The sequence below is a fragment of the Meles meles genome, chromosome 13 (assembly GCF_922984935.1).
Source record: "Meles meles chromosome 13, mMelMel3.1 paternal haplotype, whole genome shotgun sequence".
In the NCBI taxonomy this organism is placed as follows: domain Eukaryota; kingdom Metazoa; phylum Chordata; class Mammalia; order Carnivora; family Mustelidae; genus Meles; species Meles meles.
Genome location: NC_060078.1, coordinates 50,253,985 through 50,274,097, shown reverse-complemented (window position 1 = coordinate 50,274,097; position 20,113 = coordinate 50,253,985).

Sequence of the window (20,113 nt, the reverse complement as noted above, 5' to 3'; positions counted from 1 at the left end):
CCACAGGACTTTCAACCCTACGATGCTGTGTGCTTCTAAGACAGGGGCTGGCAAGCTTCTCCTTGAAGGGTGGACAGTGTCTGTTGAGCTTTGCAGGTCCTGCAGATCTGTGCTGGAGTCACCTAGACCAAAACCAAGCATAGACAACATGCAAACGGATAGGCCTGGCAACGTTCCAGGGAAACTTCCGTTATAAAAACTGCCAACCCATGGAAGAAGCCCGTGGGTTGTAATTGGCCAGTCCTTGAGCATCAGTCATGACAGCTAGAAAAGTGTCCTTGGCCCTGCATAATGTGGCCCCAAGCTGACTGGGAACGGCATTCGGGATCCAGTAGGAGGACACGGGAGCCAGCCTGTCCCCCCTGCACAGAGGGGACATGGAGTCCCCACAGTGCTTCCCACTTCTCACACCGGATGTCGACCTGCCAGAAGGACCCCACAAAAAGAAAAGTCTCTCTCTGGACATATTCCAAGAGCAAAGCTAAAGCCTGGGCAAGGATCTCTCTTGAGCAAGTTGACAGTGGTGACAGGAACAAGAGACTGAATCCCTGGCCTTGTCCCCTGTGCTCTGGGTTGGGCTGGGGGTGGTCGGGCTGGGGGCTCTTTTAGCCTTCCCTGGGCTATCACAGGCACTCCAGCTGGGGCAGCCACTCCTGGGGTCAGACACCACGGACCCTGTGGGTGCTTCTTCTTTGGAGCAGCCGCAAGCTGCCCTCTGTTGGCTCCGCGGGTTCTCACCAGGTTCACAGTCCCCTCGGACTGTGAAGTCTCGCTGTCCTACTACCTGTCCTTTAGACTCCCTCCCTCCTCCACCTGCCCAGCAGCCCAGAGACCCCACTCCCCTCTGGATCCTACTGTCGTCATGGATGGAGGACAGCTTAGGCGGCTCAGGGAAGTCCAAGGAGTGTCCCAGAGAAGTCCCAGGCAGCACTTTGGCTGAGTTGTGTCCAGCAGCCTCCAGGAGGTCCCAGGGGTGGACCTGCCCAGGTGCTGAGGCCTCTGGGGACAATCAGGGTCCAGATGGGCATGCAGGAGGCAGGAAGCCAGCAGTGGTCTCTCCCTGGCATAGAAGCCTGTTCCAGAGGGGGTGGGAAGGACCAGTTCACATGCTGGTCCACTCCCTGCATCCCTGTGCCCCAAGACAAGAGGGGGCAAAGCCGGCCCCTTGGGAGTCCTGACCCCTCTTTGCTGGCAAACAAGATGATGGAGGAGCCCCAACTGAGCAGCTCAGGGGCCAGTGGGATCCCCAAGGGTCTCACTCAGCTAGTGCTGGAACCTGGCCACCCAGGTGGATCGTCGCAGGCAGCTCAGGAAGCTTCTGACTTTATTAGGGAAGGACTGTGGATTCTGAACCCTGTCTGAGGAGGACATGGATGGTATCACACACACCACACCTGCATGCGTGTACATCACATGCATGAATACACACCACACACACATGAACACACACACTACATGTCCCACGTACACACATGCCACACAGGCGCCACGCACATGTATACACTGTGTGCACACACACATACACACAAGTGTCCCACAAACTACACTTGCCACATATATACCCACCACCACACATACACACACCACACATGCCACACACCACACACAGAACACGTGTGCCACAGAGCCACATGTGTGTGCCACACAAATCACACGGGCCATACCCAGACATGTACACAGCCCCACACACTACCGCACACATACACGTGAGCCACATGCACACTCACAGACATCCACCACACACACACTGCACACACATGCACACCCCAAGAGGGGAGTGAGGCAACCCCAGCCCCAGGGACACTCACAAGAACACGCCAGGCCAAGGGAGGAAGCACCGGGCTCAGAATCTCACACAGCCCCTGAGGTGATGCCTCACATCTTAGACCTGACTCTCCAAGCCCCGGGTTCTTCGCCTGTGAACTGGACAGGGCCTGGCTTTGCCCCAGAGCCATCATGGCTGTGAATAAAGTGGAAATGCACAAGGCTGACATTTCCTAATGCGCACACCTGCTCACCTTTCCAGGATGCCCCCGGGCAACGAGAGGCGCCCACTGGCCAAGCCCCACGCCACCCAGCCTTCAGCTCAGGAGGAAAGTGCTTCTCCAGAGAGAACTGGCCCCAAGTGGAGGACGGGCACCAAGGTAGGCCTCTTCCCTTCTGTCAGGGGCCTGTCTTCAAACGTCTCTCCACTCTGCTGTCACTGCGGGACTTAAGTTCCACCACAGTGACCTGTGTGAAGAGAGAACAGAGACGACCAGGGAGCGATTTTGCCATGTGCCTGCAGGCCCAAGGTCGGGGCTGGACCCCAAGTGTGCCCAAAGGGAGGAGGTAGCCCTGTGTGACTCGGGCCTGGCATATTCTCCAGGGGAGCTGAGTGGGCAGCCTTGAGGCCTGGACCACAAGCTGCCACAGCAGGGCCAGCTCACCTGAGATCTGGGTGGTGAGGCTGAGGCTCCCAGTGCCCCAGAAACTCAGCCCACACCTTCCTTCCTGCAGTAACTGCACTTCTGGGTGGGCCTTTGGCCACTGCCATTCAGACTCTTGCAGTGAGAACGTGCCTTGGTCCAGGGTGAGCTCTGGGGCGCTCCCTCACCTGGGTACTTCCTCACCTGGGGTGTGTTGTGCTAGGGGCTATGCATGGTTCACCTCAGCCAGCAGTCCTGAAAGCCTAAAGAAGGTATTGTTCTGGTTATCCCCACTTCAGATGGGAGACAGAGGCTCAGGGAGGTGTCCTGGGGTGAGCATAAACTGGGGCTCCCTTGCAGAGAGCCCCGGGGGCAGGTTTCTGACCTGTACCAGAGTGCCTGCCGCTGCTTAGAATCCTGGTGACTTAAAATTTGGATTCTTCTGTTGAGCAGAACCCAATCCAACCTGAGTTAGAACGATTTTGAATAAGAGGAACCGCTTGCGAGTTAACTCACCGGTTCACAATAAACCATTAAAGCAGACCGCTTCCACGCCCTCTCTCCCCAGCCCTGAGGAAAGAGGGCCCAGGGCACCTTTCCAGCTCACCTGGAAACCGGGAAGCCTGTGCTCTGAGGCCTGGGACCCAGCTGGCCCTCCTGCAGCAGCCACAACACCCCAGCTCTGACCAAACCTCCCACTTGGCCAAGGGGAAGCCCGACAGAACCGGGAGCCACAAACGCGCCTGAAGGGAGTAGTGAACGCCTTGAGGTGAGATGAGAGCCCTGAGGCACCAGGGCTCAGCACCCTGGGGTCGCAGATGGGTGCGGCAGGGGAGGGGTGGGCTGAGGCCCCCGGGGCCCCAGGGCAGACCGCACCCATGCTGGGGAGCTGGGTGGCCAGTTCAGTGCCGGGGTCTGGAACTTTTCCTTCTTTATCAGAAAACAGCCGTGCCACAGTCCTGGTAGGAGGGACTGGACATCATCAAATTCAGTTCTGTTGACTTCTTTTCAGAACATATTTAATTTGTGCTGAGTGACAAATACCCTTGAATAGGGTGCCGTGCCACGTGGAGCCACACTTGGGCCCACCAGGTGCTTTATGGGGAGAGGGGTGGCAGCCCCGGAGAGCCCACCTTTCACCTTGGCTGGGCCAAGGAACACCCACCACCTCGGTGAGGAACGGGGAGCCAGCGCGGGTGGGCGTGTCCAGATCCCAGAGGAGCAGGGCTTCCTGGACCCCAGCACACACCTAGACGTTTCATCCCAGTGTGAGCCAAGCGGGCTGGCACTCGGTCTTAAGAGCAACTGATAGGGGCGCCTGGGTGGCTCAGTGGGTTAAAGCCTCTGCCTTCAGCTCAGGTCATGATCCCAGAGTCCTGGGATCGAGCCCCGCATCGGGCTCTCTGCTCCACAGGGAGCCTGCTTCGTCCTCTCTCTCTGCCTACCTCTCTGCCTAGTTGTCATTTCTCTCTGTCAAATAAATAAAATATTAAAAAAAAAAAAAGAGCAACTGATATCAGGAAGAATATGACCAGGGCAGGGAATGAGTGAGGCCAAGGTCATTTCAGTCACATCGGCCTGGGGAAAGGACAGAAGCTACTGAGAGGGAACGAGCCCATAAATGCTGTTGGCTGTCTCCTCCCGGCATCCCCAGTCTCTCCAGCGGACCTGGCAGCTGCCATCAGCGATCCCCGGTCATCAGATCGTGGCCTGGCAGACAACAGGCATGGCTGGACACAAACACAGTCCCTGCCAGTCTGGTGGAGAATAAAGGGGACATCAGTGAGAAAGGGCAAGACCCTGTGGTGGCCAGCAAGGTGTGCATCACTGCGCACACGGGAGAAAGGTGGGGTGCGGGTGATGGGACAGGGCTCCAGGCAGGGCACAGCAGGATGAGACTCTGAGGCCAAAGGCCCCAGCTACACACAGCAGGCCTGACAGGCCCGGCATGGCAGGTGGGGCAGCAGGAGGACAGCAGACAAGCCTGGTGCGGGCTGGAAGAAGGAGGCCACCCTGGTGGCCTCAGGTGTGTGTCCTTGGAGGGAGAGCTTTATGTCTAGTAGAGCTGACACACACTGGCACTTTTGTACCCCACTTTTTATTGTGAAAATGATCAAACACAGAAGCTGGGAGAGTTGAAAGAATAGTACAAACACAGCTGCGAGAACAACTGTGAAAACTGGCAACGTTTGCCATGTTGGCTTTTTCTCTCCCTCCCTCTGTGCATGCACACACGCACACGCACGTACGAAGACGTAGATGCACCGATAACTTTACTGAATGATTTGAAATTAAGTTGCAAATATCATGACACTTTACCCCTACCTATTTCGGCCTGCATCACGCAAAAATGACATTTCCTTATATAACCACAATTCCGTTGTGATACCTAAGAAAATTAAGAATCATACCAAAATATCACAGAATTTCCATGCCATATTCAGATCTCCCAAGTCAACCCAAGAATCTATTTTATGGCCTTTTAAAAAGTCCAAATCAATCTCGGACCATGCTGTCCTTTGGTTATGCCTCCGTGGTCTTTTTAAGTTGAAAACAGCCCTTTCCGTGATGCGGGCTTTTGAAGAATCCAGCCTCACTGAATCATGGAAGGTCTATGTCCTGATCATTTCTTCATGGTGCCATCAAACTTGTACCTCTGTTCCCTGTATTTCTTGTAACCAAGAAGTTAGGCCTAGTGGCTTGATTAGATACTTTCTAGGCTGTTTAGGGGAAGCTGTCTTATAGGCAGACACTTCCTTGGTATTGACCAGGAGGCTCTCAGTGTGGCTGCCCACCCTCAGTCTGACTGCCTGGTGAGATGCTGACTGTCAGCTCTCCACATTGTGAGGGTTGTCTCAAAGGGAAGTTTTTGTTTTTTTTTTTCTTCCCATTTTATTTATTTTTTTCAGCATAATAGTATTCATTGTTTTTGCACAACACCCAGTGCTCCATGCAAAACGTGCCCTCCCTATTACCCACCACCTGTTCCCCCAACCTCCCACCCCTGACCCTTCAAAACCCTCAGGTTGTTTTTCAGAGTCCATAGTCTCTTATGGTTTGCCTCCCCTCCCCAATGTCCATAGCCCCCTCCCCCTCTCCCAATACAACCTCCCCCCAGCAACCCCCAGTTTGTTTTGTGAGATTAAGAGTCATTTATGGTTTGTCTCCCTCCCAATCCCATCTTGTTTCATTTATTCTTCTCCTATCCCCCTAACCCCCCATGTTGCTTCTCCATGTCCTCATATCAGGGAGATCATATGATAGTTGTCTTTCTCCGATTGACTTATTTCACTAAGCATGATACGCTCTAGTTCCATCCACATCGTCGCAAATGGCAAGATTTCATTTCTTTTGATGGCTGCATAGTACTCCATTGTGTATATATATCACATCTTCTTTATCCATTCATCTGTTGATGGACATCTAGGTTCTTTCCATAGTTTGGCTATTGTAGACATTGCTGCTATAAACATTCGGGTACACGTGACCCTTCGGATCACTACGTCTGTATCTTTAGGGTAAATACCCAGTAGTGCAATTGCTGGGTCATACAGTAGTTCTATTTTCAACATTTTGAGGAACCTCCATGCTGTTTTCCAGAGTGGTTGCACCAGCTTGCATTCCCACCAACAGTGGAGGAGGGTTCCCCTTTCTCCGCATCCTCGCCAGCATCTGTCATTTCCTGACTTGTTAATTTTAGCCATTCTGACTGGTGTGAGGTGATATCTCATTGTGGTTTTGATTTGTATTTCCCTGATGCTGAGTGACGTGGAGCACTTTTTCATGTGTCTGTTGGCCATCTGGATGTCTTCTTTGCAGAAATGTCTGTTCATGTCCTCTGCCCATTTCTTGATTGGATTGTTTGTTCTTTGGGTGTTGAGTTTGCTAAGTTCCTTATAGATTTTGGATACTAGCCCTTTATCTGATATGTCGTTTGCAAATATCTTCTCCCATTCTGTGAGTTGTCTTTTGGTTTTGTTAATTGTTTCCTTTGCTGTGCAAAAGCTTTTGATCTTGATGAAATCCCAATAGTTCATTTTTGCCCTTGCTTCTCAAAGGGAAGTTTTTTTGTCCCCTTCTCTTGGACTGACAGCTGTGGCCCAGCAGGAACTTCCAACTTGGAATCTTGGCCTGCCTGACAGTTTCCAAGAATCAGAGCCTCCACTGACAACTACCTAAGGACACCCTGCAAAGGGACAAGAAGAGGCCAAAATCCAGCCTTATGTTACTCTCCAAGCCAGTGACTGGCCCAAGATTAGCTTAATCTAGGTAGAGCCAGATCGGGATGGAATGTCCTGTCCACTGTGGACCACACCATTGGCTCTGACACCCCTGTTTTTTCTTGAAGGCCAGGGGAGTGGTTCTGCAACTCCCCTGCCCTCCACTTTCAAGGCTTCTCACATCATCAGTGAACTCATCACCTCTGGAGCCCATGCTTGAGATATGGACATCCATCTCTGGGGAAGAGTAGAGTGGCAGGTAGCAGGGAGTCAGAATTCCTTACTGCTCCACATCACCCACCCACTCCACCACCACCCCGCCATTTCCTCAGAGGCTCCTGCCCAGATATACACACAGACCTGGGCCGGGCGAGCAAAGGCAGGGCTGGCAGGGGGCAGCAGAGAAAATCAAGGAAATGGGCCTCCACAGTGGGGCACCCAGGAAAATGGAGAAGTTGATGGGGTCGGCCATTTGGGGTCCTCTCTTTCCCTTTTTCTTTCCACACCTTCACGTACCTGCAAGATGGGGAGTTGGCCACCAAGACCATGACACCTCCTGTCTCTCTGTTTCTGCCTCTGTCTGTCTGTCTCTCTCTCACACACACACATAGACACAGAGGCAGTATGGGAAACACATGGAAGCTCTAGTCACATTTTACCAAAGGGCCTGAAGTGCTGGGGAGGTAGCCTCACTGGGGTTCTGCTTCACACTCCACCATCCCTGACTTCCCAAACCCATGGGCTCTCCATTGGCCTCCCTGACAGCTTTCTAGAAACCCTATCTAAGCAAGCCAGGAGGTGGGGCCTTAGCCCCCTCCCTGAATGAGCAATAGAGAAAGGGAAACACAGAGGGCCCAGTCCCCACATCCTTGCTGGGCTCTGAGTGCCTGGAGGGGAAGCGGGCACCCTGGGAGGAAGCAGCTGGGCCCCAGGCGCACTCCAGGTGGGCAGCCTATAATGGCTGCCGACCACTCCCCATGATAAGGTCAGGACTGGGGGGCCTGTGTGGGAAGAGGAGGGCAGGCTTCTCCAGGCAGGGGTGCCAGCCTTCCTCCAAGCAGCCCTAGGCTGACCCTGAGCCATTTGAAAGGGCCCCTGAGATTTCCTGTCAGCACAGGCCCTGGAGCTGAGCACAGCCAGAGTAATCAAGCAGGCCATTCGCCACAGGAGCCTGGAGAGTCCCTGCCTCCTCCAGGCTTCCCGCACAGCAGCCTCCACCTCTGCAGAGCCCTGGGCACCCAACGTTTCCTTCCTGAGGCCCTGCACCTCTGATAGCCTCCAACACCAGCACCCACACCAGTTCAGAGCCACTTTGCAGGGACAGGTATGGGGCTTGGAGGGAGAGGGACTGTTCTGGGAGCAGAGGGCAGAGGACGGCACAGGTGAAGAGGGCCCTGCCCTGGGCTGCGAGTCACAGGCTTCTCCCAGGCCTACTGGGGGTCCACGGAGACCTGCATGGTCTACTTCCCCATGCCAGGAGCCCCAGGAGGAGGCTGGAGCTATCAGGGCCAGCAAATGACAGACTGGCCAGACCTCGGTCCTTCTGAAGTCCAGAGAAGGGACAGCCATGTCAGGATCAGGGCAAATTCACCCACAGCAGGGGTGGGGGACTGGGGTTCCGCCTCATTTACAGATTTAAGGATGCAGAGACTGATCTGAAACAGGCTGAGCTGAGGGAGCCTAGCTGAGGACATGGAGCAGGGTTCAAAGCCAGGACACCTGCACCCCCACCCGCAGTGCCGCTTTGCAGGGCTCGTGGATCCCTGGGGACACACGCAGCATCCCCCAGCAGCCACCTCAATGCCCAGCATCTGACGCGAGCCCCTTGGAGGCACTGACCTGGCTAGGGCTGGCACCTGCCTGAGAGGAAGCTCAGGGGTATGGGGTGCATGTTTCCTAGGCAGAGGTAGAGGCTTTCTTGTCGCAGCCCAAAGATCTGGAGTTCCAGAAGGACAGAGAATTCAGCACCTCCTGTGAGCACAACGAGGCCATTTTTACCAGGCTGCGATATGGATGGGGCCGCAGATTGGACCTATTGATTAACATTCACTTTGGGGACACATCAGGAACAGATGAAAAATTCTTGACGGCTTGATGGTCAGGGGCCCCAGTTCCCTAGATATCAGGGGGAGAGAGATGGATTTCCCCCACCGCCCGCCATACAAGAGGGCCTCCCCTCTTGTATGGACAGCCCGTGTGCTGGGCGATTGATGGCAGCTGTGATGGTGGCCGCCACTGCTTCCCGAGCCGCCGGGAAGGTGCAGGGAGGACCCCAGGCTGGAGCTGGGGTTAATGCAGCACTCCTTATCTGCAGCTCCGCTGAGAGAGGATGCTTTTCTGCAATGCAGCTGCCAGCTCTCCCCTCTGCTGGCAGATGAGATTGATACGAGGCTGTGTCCCTGCAAAGCGGAAAGTGGGGGGGGGGGGGGGGTGGCCCTGAAGGAAAGAGACAGTGACTGTGTGTCCCTACTGTTTGGCAGAGCCTGGGCCAGGGGGCAGGGGCTGCCCTTCTCTCTGGGGGTTGGGGGAACCAGGGCAGAGCGGGGCCAGCGCATGACGGGGGGAGTCTTGGAGCCTGAACGCCTGGTTCAAGCCCCCACTCCATCTTAACGTGCTGGCTTCCTGGACAGGTGATTTATCCTCTCTGAGCTTCGTTCCCTCACTGGCAGAGCGAGGGTGACCCTGACGGTATCTTCTGGGGACAGCTGAGGAGGAAACATGCTCATCTAGGAAAGGATTTGCTGAGGAGCTTGCTGCAGGGGACATTTCATGGAAGCTCTTGTTACTAGGAAGTCCAAGGAAAGGTCAGGGGAGTTTGGCTTTGGTCCTGAGAAGACCCCAAGAGGGCAAGTGCCTGAGTCTGCGGGCAGCCGCTCTCTGATTCAGAACCTCCGGCAGGAACTTCCTATTCTTATGATCCCTGGATTTGGAGCCCCTGGTTAGACTCTGGGCAGAGCTGGAGGCCACAGCTGGACATCACCCTGTCCTTGGAGTCATTTTTCTTGAGGGGCAGCACACTCCCCACTTCACATTTTGGGGGACAAGAATGCAAAATCCGGGTTCTACTTCCCTCTTCTCTACCCTGGCTTAGCACGTGTCAGGTGTTAATCTAGCAAGCTGTGTAACTGATTGTATTTGCATGAAACTTCTAACATACCACTTGACATTGCATCTTGTCTGTTACATGGAGCTTTGTGGTGGACCAGGTGCTTGGGCATCCCTGACTCTCTTCTGCGTACCTTATATCCCTAGGAAGAAGGCAGGGTAGAGACAGGCAGAATTACTGCTGCTGCTTTATGAGCATGGACTGGTGGGATTGCAAGGTCTAGCAAGCATCCAGAGGCCCTGAGAACTGTAGGTAGCTGCTCTTCCAGACTTAGAGACCACCTCTGGGGAGAGGTCACCCGGGTCCTCAGAACAAGGTTCCTTCCTTCCTTATCAATTGTGTTAGTATTTATAAACACTAGAAGTAACTTTCAGCTTTATTTGTGTTCTTGTTACTTTAAAAAAATTTACATTAATTTCTGCCTTTTAGCACTTCTTTCTTTTTCCTGTTTTTTAATTTAAGTACTTTAAAATCTTTGTTGCTGTCAATTAATGTATTCAAGGCTATGTATTTTCCTCTAAATCCTGCTTTAGCCACATTCCACAAGTTTTGAATGATATGAAATTTCATCTTGATTCCCATCACTGAAGAAGGCATTTATAAATTTTCAAACATACTTTTATGAGACTACTTCTTAATTGTTGATTTCCTGTTTATTGCACTGTGGTCAAAATGCAGGCTAAAAGATATCATTCTTTGAACTTTCATGAGACTTCCTTTCCTTTTATTTACCAATTTTTTGTCTCCTTTAGCTATACATTTCTGATTTTTAAAAAATTTTTTTAAGATTTATTTCTTTATTTTAGGGGGAGGGACAGAGAGAGAGAGAGAGAGAGAGAGAGAGAGAGACTTAAGCAGACTCCCCACGGAGTGCAGAGTTCAGTGCAGGGCTAGATCTCACCACCCTGAGATCATTACCTGAGCTGAAATCAAGAGCCGGATGCCCAATAGACTGAGCCACCCAGGTGCCCCAATATTAAAGATGTTTTAAGGCTTCCACTGAGTTGGAGAATTTGTCAATTTTATGCAAATTCTACTGAATTTGCAAGATTGTATTATCAAGGGCGCACATGTCAATCTTATTGATAGACATAACTGTAGTGTCCTTTACACTCATTAATGCCTTCTGCCTCACCTTGGTGTGTCTGCTATTACTATTCCCATGTCAGCTCTTTTCACATACTGGACAGGATTTTCTGGATATACGTTTTATCGCTTTACCTTTCTCTATGATCTGGTTTTAGATGCATATGTGGTGTCTGTTTCGTTCATGAGGAACCAAGTTCTGCTTTGTTACAGAGAACTTGACTGGTCCCCCATCCTTAAGAACAAAGAACCTAGAAGTATCCGTGCTTGTGTTTGGGCTACACTTGTACACCCACACCTCACACACACACACACACACACACACACACACCCCTTCCCACACTCACACATATATTCTTATAGCATGTACACATGTACACACCATGCACTCATAGACATGACAACAGGTATCCTGATATCCACATACACACACCCTCACACACACATGAAGCAGTTTTAATTAATAGGAAATTTCAGTTTCAAAAAGCTAAAGGTTCCTACTTTGGGTATTATAGACTATGGAAAATATGAAGGAGGTGACTTTCATTAGAACGATTCATACACACCAAAGGAGCCTTGCTGAATGGGCTGGGTTCTAGGCCCTTTGTGTGACCCTGACTGGATGGGTGAGGCCCTTCTCTCTGGGCCTTTGTTTTCCTTTCACTGGATTTAGAGGCTCATAGGAGGGCATTTCCTGCTGAGTAGCTTCTAGCCACCCTGAAGGGGCCTGCTGGGAGGAGAAGTACTCCCTGGGTGCTTTCATTAGAAGGACATTAACTGGGGAGGAGGGGCGGGAGGAGCCTTTGGAGCAAGTGGCCAGTGGGCCCTGTGGCCCCCTTATCAGTCTGCCACACATCATCGACACAAGGACACAGGGCTCTGCCTCCAGGTGTCAGACCAGGCAATTTAATTAAATAGAAAAAGAGTACCCAGCAACATTGACATCATAGTTCCTGGAAACTGAATTGTAACCATAACTCTAATGGCTCTTTGTGTCCTTCAAGAGTTTAAAAATTTATTTTTTACCTATTTATCCTTTCAGTGCTCTGGGACTCATTTGGTTACCTTCGCAGAGGCTGGCCTTCACAGGTTAGGCACACCTGCTTGTTCTTGCTTTCCTGTGGTCCCACCAGTGATTAAGCCCATTTACAAGATGTGGGAGCTTCAACATCAGTAATTCAATCTCCCTTGTTTACTGATCTCTGCCATTAGGAGGGTTGAAAGCAAAATGTTTTAATTAAAAAGATTGGCAATAAGTTGGTGTAAAGCCATAATTTGCGCGGGGCCCCCTCTAGAAAATGACTTTGCCCTGTCCTGGTTGCTATGACAACTAATGGATGGGCTTGTTCCAGTGAGAAGCAGCGGGTGTGGCGGCGGGACAGGGAGGTGAAAGAGGGGCTTCTGCAGGGGCACAGAGCCAAGAGGTGAAAAGGCCAGACCTCTCGGTGGGCACAGGGGGGTCTTGCAACTCAGAAATTCAGTCTTGCGTTTTTGCCGCCTTTTACCTTTGGCTTGGAGGGTCCATACCCTTGCTGGGGGACCCATTAGAGTTTCTGGGTGCCGAGGCTAATGCTGTCGCTGGCCAGTGTCATCTGGGCTGGATGTCCAGCCTAGAGCAGAGGGTGAGAGCAACAGCAGGAGAGCCTCCCTGCCTCTGAGCTGTGCAAATATGTAGCGGGACAATGGCAGGTTTAGGTAAACACACTCTGTGCTGCGCCCGCCCACACCCCTTCCTAAACTCAGGGCTGGCAGTCGCCAGGTAAAGGGATGCCGGCCCTGGTGTGCCAGGGAGCCGGCAGGGAGCTAGGTGGAAAGATCTGGCTGGACAGAGCAGACTGGTCCAGATGTTCAGTCAGTGTCTAACCATAGGGGCAGGTCCACCTGGAAGAGGTAAGCTCCTTGTGAAGCAAGGGAAGGGAGGCATCATGGAAAGGGACCAGGAGGTTCTGAGTGAGCGGGGAATAATTGTCACTTTCTCTCGGTCCCTCTAAGGATCAACTGAAAACCCCTTGTGCAGTCCAGTGTATTCTACAGCTCTGCTGGTGGGTGCCTTGGAGGGGAGGGGTGATGGGGGCCATCTGCTCAAAAGACTCTTAAGTGTGCACTAAGGGCCACTGGGAAACTGGGGGACTCTGAAAGAGTAGGACGCAAGCCTCAGGACATCTGGGCTTGAACACCAGGAGAGTGGTGTGCATTCTGTCCAACCAGGAAAGGGCAGAGTTTGGGGGAAAGGTAAATAGAATGTAAACTAGGGTATAGCCGCTTGCAGACTCTGCAGACTCTGGAAGACTGTGGCTTCCAGCTTGAGGGCTGGTCCTCTGTGTCTTGAGTCACAGCTCAGACTGAAATGGGAGAGGTACCACATTTTCATGCCCCACCACATCTCTCCCCACCCTGCTAGGGCAGGGAGCTCTACTCTGACGGTTCCAGGACAGGTGATACTTGCCCGGGGCAGCCCTGACAAGTGAGGTAGTGACCCCATGCACAGAGAGGTTGACCGAGGGGCAGAGGGTGGGCTGTTTCTGGATGGTGAACTCAGGTGTGGGGCCCCACATGTCAGAACAAGTAACTCTAACTCAGGAAGCCAGCAAGAGGTGACCAATGGATATCAGGTACCCTAGCATCCTCCACTGTGCCCAAGAAACACCTGATTCCCAGACCAATCCCTCGATCAGAGCCCAGGAACCACTGTGTCCCCACTCTGTGTTGCTCACGGCAGATATTCAAGAAAATTCGCCTCCATTCCCTTCCAAGGGCTATCTCAGAGTGTGGGGGGTCGACTGGCTGAGGGCAGAGCTTTCTGGAGCTGGGAAGGTGGAGAGGCAAGGAGGCCAGAGTCCTCAAGCCCTGGCGCCCGAGGGCTTGTCTGACCGAGCCACAAGCGCTCCTTATCAGCAAGCACGAGGGCGATCGATCATGTGCCGCAGTCCTGGTGTGGAAGGACAATAAAACAGATACTGACTGCGATCCTAATCTGGCGTGCTTGTGACTCCAGGCCCCACAGACTGGAGTGCGCTGACTGATGGATCCAGATCCAAGCGAAGGCAAGCCCACTTCTGAACAGGAATGAGATAAGAAAATGCCCTGGTTTATTTAATTTAATGGATCAAGCATTCAGAGCATCTATTATTTGCTAAGTGCTATGGGGGTACAGACATATGAGATACAGTCCAGTATTTTCAGTCTGACAGGCAGGTGCAGGGCCCCACCCTGATGGGGATTAGAGGGGGCATGGTGACAAATGTCCAGGGGATCCCTAGGGGCCAGACTCAAGGCAGGGAAAGGAAAGGCAGCATGTGAGATGGGCAGAGCTGCGTATAGCTGTGTAGAGGAAGCTTCAGTCCTGGCCCAGCCCAGATGGAGTTGGTGACCTGGAGCTTGGGAAAGTCAGACCTTCCACCAGGAGACAGCTCCTTTGGCACCCCCTCCTTGGTTGGCCGACACTGCCCTCCTCTCCTTCACTTGCAGAGATAGGGTACCTCGAGACGGTCCCTCTCCTGTGGTCTTATTCAGCCCCTCCATGTCCTTCGCCATACCTTGGGCTGGCCATTCAGACACTGGCCCCTAGCCCCGCCTCTCCCTGGCCCCGCCTCTCCTGGGATCCTCCCCTGGCTCCACCTCTTCTGGGCCCACCTCTCCTCTGCTCCAGACTCATTTGCCAACGACTTATACACTGCATCCGCTTGATGCTTATAGTATCTGGTACCCAGGGGCCAGAAGTGGATAAGGATCCATCCCAGGTCTCCCTGAATTGAAAACCGCTTTGAGCGCCCTCACCACCATTCTCTCACCCCACCCCCACCTCCAATCTAAGGACTGTTGCCCTGTTGCCCACCTCCGAATACCAGAGAACACCGTCACCTGGACCTCTCCTAGACCTGAATCCCTCCTTTACCTGAGCCCATCTCTCACCTGAACTCCTCCCCTTGATCACCTCAGCTGCCTCACTAGTCCAACCAGACTGCCTGCCCCTTTCCACAGCATTAGAATCTTTTTAAGTGCGTGCCGGGTCCCACAGCTCTTGCCTTAATCCACCAGCGGCTGCTATCTCGGCCAGGCCGAACCCACCCTCCTCACTCTGCTGTATCACTGTCAACTGGCCCTTCCTCACCCTCCAGCTTCATCTCCTCTCCTGCCTCAGCTCCTGTGTCCCACACTTCAGCCACAGCTGCCCTTGTCAAGCCCACCACAGGTGTCCTGTCTCGGGTCTTTGCTCAGCTGTGCCTTCTGTTTGGAACCCTTTATCCTGCATCCCTGCGGGGTGCCTCCTTCCCTCCACTCTGACACCCATTCAGGGGCTTTCCCTCCTGTCCAGCCAGCACCCCTCCCTGGAGCTGTCTCCCTACCTATAGGGTTGACCTAAGGATTAAGTGAAGGATGCATCTAGGTCTTTCGGACAATGTTTGGTGTGATTACTATTGGTGTCATTGACATTGAGCTGCTGAATCTGTTTGGGACAATGTAGGGAAGCCAGGGAGGGCAGATGGCATCGGGCCATGAGGCCACCATAGACTTGAATCTAGTCAGAACAGACTGTGTCGTAAACAGAGTCCCTCTTTCTCATGTTTCTCATGCCTGCCTGCCATTTTGTCCCTTACTCCCCAGTGTCCTTGCTCACCCCACCTCTGCCGGGTGGGGCTCCAGTCTCCTTGGTTGGGGGCTGGGGGATTGACAGGGGTGGCACAGTTGGGGTCCCAATGGTCCACCCTTCCATAGGGGCCACACGGACCCCAGTGCCAGATCCATCTCCAAAGAGCCAGGTCCCTGATTTGATTTGGCTCTGGCCTCCTGGCACCTCTTGCCCATATCCCAGGGCCTGTCTTTTTAGAAGATAATTGTAGGAAGTAATTCCATTTGAGGAACAATCACTCCAGCAATATGATGGTGCACTCAAAGCTAATGGATCCAGCGTCCTTGCATACTAAGGACGAGTTTCAGCTGAACACAGGGTGTTCTTCAAGAAAGGTCTCATTACCCATCAAAGCTCTGCTCTCACTGAACTCTAAGCAGGCAGGCAGAGAACCAGAGGGAAGATGGAGGCTCAGAGACGCTGTGCACATTCGGCTTCTTTCAGGAGACCAGGACAGACTGGGGCAGGGGGGTCAGCCTGCAGGGAACACGGGCTCTGGGCATGGGCTCTGCATACCTGCTTCATCTAACCTCGGTCTCCTCTTGGAAGATTCTCATTGCGAGTCCAATGTACAGGTGAAGAAATTGAGCATGGGAAAAATAAGGGAACATGCCCGAGTCTTCACAGGTGGTGAGTAGGGAAGCTGGGATCTCTCCAGGAAACTGCTCACATCTTCCCCCACTGCTGCTTTCCTTTTGTTGCCTCGGTTTCCCACTTATGCCTGGCTTGTGACACTGCCTCCTCACTGTTTTCCCTGCATTTTTCTCTCCTCCAATCTGTCCCACACCAGCCTGACTTACAAAATGCAAATGTCCCCCCTCCATTAAAATTCTTCACCGCATTTCGAGAGATGCTGGGGGTCCATGATGCTGTGCCAACACCTCAGGCCCCCACTCCCAGCAGCCCTCTCCTGGCACGCAGCCCCGAGACCAGCTGCTCTGTGTCCTGCACGGTGGCCTGTCAGGCCCAGATGCCACCTGCCTCCCAGCCTTGGTACCGGCTGCTCTGTCATGGCAGAAAGCCTTCCCTGTGTCCTGCCCTGTTAACATTCCCTCATCCTGTGGGCAGGCTTCCACTGGGGCATTTCTTCCCCAGGGCCCATGTCCCACCACTTACCTCTTCCAGGGAGTTCTTGCTTCAAGGGGGCTTCTCGTCTGTACCAGGAGCTCCTCCAGGCCAGGAAAGAGTGGGGCACAGGTGCTCGGAGGGCAGCTCCTGGTGGTCTGTGGGCTCATGGCTGTCACAGTGTCTATTCGGCCTGCTCGGGGCTCTCTGGTCATTCAGCAGAATGGACTGGGGACTCGCTGTGTGTCAGGTCTGGCTCCGGGACGGGGCCACAGTGGCAGCAAAACGAACATGAATTCTGCCCAAAGGTCTGCAGCATTCACCAGACATCACTGAGGTGTGAGCCAGGGGTGAGGGATCAGAGCCAAGGCCCCAGCCAGGGGTGGCCTGGTGGGCTAGAGATGAATGAGGGGTCAGCAGAGCCCAGAGAGCCTTCAGGAGAGCAGAGCAAGGTCAAAGAAGTTGCCATGGGGCAGCATGGGTGGCCATGGCAAGGTTCTGACTTAGGCCTCAGAGGGACCACTGTGGCTTCCAGGAAAAGACTGAGTGTAGGACAGGTAGGCACAGAAGAACAGGTATAGGCCAGTGTAGAATTGAGTAAGAGATAATAGGGGCTTGGGCAGTGTGGGGTGGGACGTTAGCAGAAGCCAGATTCCAGGTGTATGTGAAAGGTGCAGGCCACGGGATCTGCTAGAAGGTAGGATTGGGGGGATAAGAGAAGGAAGACCCCAGGGAGACAGCAGGACTTTTTGCCTAAGAAACCAGAAGGAAGGAGGTGCCCTCAGCTGGGATCAGGGGAAGGAGGGATCCTTGTTGGGGAGGAAGATCAAACAGGTGACTTTTGAATACCTACTAGGTATCCAAGGGGAAAGGTCTCTGCTTAGACGTTGGATCTGTGAGCGTTCCATGATGGTCCCACCCTGGGTCCCTGTCCCTGGCCTCCTTACAGGGTCAGCACCACACCAGCAAGTAACAAGTGCCCACCAGACTCAGTCCTAGGGGTCCTGGCAGACTGTGGTGGGACCTGGGTACTGCGTGCTTGTGCGCACACGCATACACACACACACACACACACAGCAGTCACACAGGAGTGCCATGTACATGCATTGTCCCCAAGGGCTGTCCCCTGCTTCAGTGAACATTTCTTGGGAGTCAGGACAGTGGCCTATGTGAAGTGAGGGACATGTCTGTGCCTCTGACTGGAGCAGAGGGAGGGCAGCTGGGAGGCCTCGGCCCCCATGCTTCCAAGCCTTCTCTCCCAGGAGAGCTGCTGTATGCCTTCCCTGGAATCAGTCCCCTGAGGGGTGAACTCCCTGCCTGTCACAGCTGTTGAAGGATGACTCTTCTCCTCTCCACAAGCCGGCGAATTAATTCATGCCATCTATTTTCCTGAGTCGGATCAAAGGTTGTCAAATTCCTTTACCCACTTAATGATCTGTAATACACCTTTCCATTTCCTGACCAGGCTATTAGATGAAATAGAATTCATAATGGCCTCCCAACAGCATCTGTGCACCTGTGTACATGTACGGGGTCAGACAGGAGACCCTAGGAGCCTCCACAGCCAGGATCCAATTTTTTTCAAGAGATTCTGCAAATAAGGCCTCAAGCTGGATGGTTCTCTTGGTGCCAAACTGATTCTGTGGTTCATGTGAAGCTGAAAATATATGACATACGTGCCACCACTACCCCTGCCATAGCCATGGCAGACATTACTAATCAATTATAAACACTCTTCACCACTGAATTCAGATATGGCTTCCCTATATAGCCATCAACAGATGATACCAGTCCCAGCCTGGACAAGGAAACCTCTTGTCCACCCAGACAAGAGAAGTTAATTGATGGCCCTCACCACACTGCCCCTCCCTCCCTCCTTCCCTCCCTTTCTTCTTCCTGCCTTCCTGCCCTCCTTCTTTCTTAAAAAAAAAAAAAAAAAGTGCAACGTGACTTCTAAGCATGGATAAAATGAGGTGACCAGGATCCTCCAGCTGATCCTCTGGGCTGTTCAAGTGGGCCCAGCCCAGGAGCCTATTCCAGGGCCAGGAAAGAGTAACCCAAGCCTACTTACCTCTCACTTCTTACTGTTGTGCAGACCACCTCAGCTCCCACACATGTAAGCACCTCACCAGACAAGGCTGGGATTGGCAGTCAGCAGTGAACAAGGCGATCCTTAGAAGACACACACAGAGACATCAGCCACATTCCACGGGTTTTGTGACACTGAAGAGTGAACATCAAGGCTGATAGTCAAAACTGAGAAAAGCCCACCTCACCTGGCCCTCTTTCCCTGTAAGGTGGGTTTGCTTTCTGGCCTGAATGTGACACCTGCTTGGGGAACAGATTTCTGGTTGACTTCCTGGTTGTTTGTCTTCAGAACAGTCTGCACTGACCTCCCGTCAGTCTTGGCCTCTTTGGGCCTGTCCGCTCCCTTCCTTCTCTCCTGGCAGGCCTCCTCCCTGCCCTGACTCACCAGTCAGGACCTCCTCCCCCAGCTCCTCTGAGCTCAGCTCATGGGATGGGCTGTCGAGAAGAACAGAGGAGGCCAAGATGGGCTCCCTGACAGTGGGGTAAAGAGAGATGCCTCCAGAAAAAGCCAGGACCTCACTGTCACCTCAGCTCCAGGAGGCTTCAGGAAGGATTGGGGAAGACAGAGTTAGAAGGAGGATCGGGCTCTGGGATGATCCTGAAGTGATTTTACCTCACAAGCCATCAGACTTGCCACACGTCCCTTTGTCACCCAGCCGGTCCCGGACCCTAGTGAATTTCATCAACCACAGCATGGTCGTCCAGGACCTTCAGCCATGCTCTCTGGAGCAGTGAGGCCCGCTTCCCTCACCCCTGCCTCAACCTGAGCCTTTTAAGCAAATCAGCAATGTAATTATTGATCTGTAAAAGAAAAGGAATTAATACGGCCGCCCACATCCTTTGTACATAAGAGTATTTAACAATGAACTCTGCTTAAACTTCATAAAAGCCTCTTCAGCAAATCAGCACACCAGTATTGATCTGGAAGCCTGCCTGTGAATCCCAGCTGTCTGCTTCTCCCACTGAACGACCATTAGTTTGTCTTGCTGGACTCTCCTTTTCACGTTTATGGCCTGGCACTTACTCCTGGGACAGTTTCCGCTGCCTCTCAGCAAGGGCTCAGCTCCCCGGTTTTGCTGAGCCTCCCTTTCCTGGAGTCCAAGGCATCGACTCCAGAGCCCGCCTGCTGGGTACTGGCAGGATCGCGTTCTGCAGGCTCATGCTGAGCCCAGCACCCCAAGGACCAGCCTGCCTGGGAGACTCGTCCGTCATGCAGCTGGATGTGCGTCTTCACGTTCACCCTCCCAGTGACCCTAGGCATCCCCATCTCCACTTCGCTAAGGAGAAAACTGAGACTTGAAGTGTATGGACCGACCCCCCCCAAGCATCACACAGATGGGAAGGGCCAGGCACCAAATTCAAACCAACAGCCCAAGCAACTTCCTTCTTGGACGTGTAAGCCAGGGGCTGGCACTGCCCACAGTAGAACAAACTGGAACAACCGTCCGTGATACCACGGACTCTAGGGCCAGATGCAGCCCCGAAGGACTGTGGGGTCTCCACCGTAGCA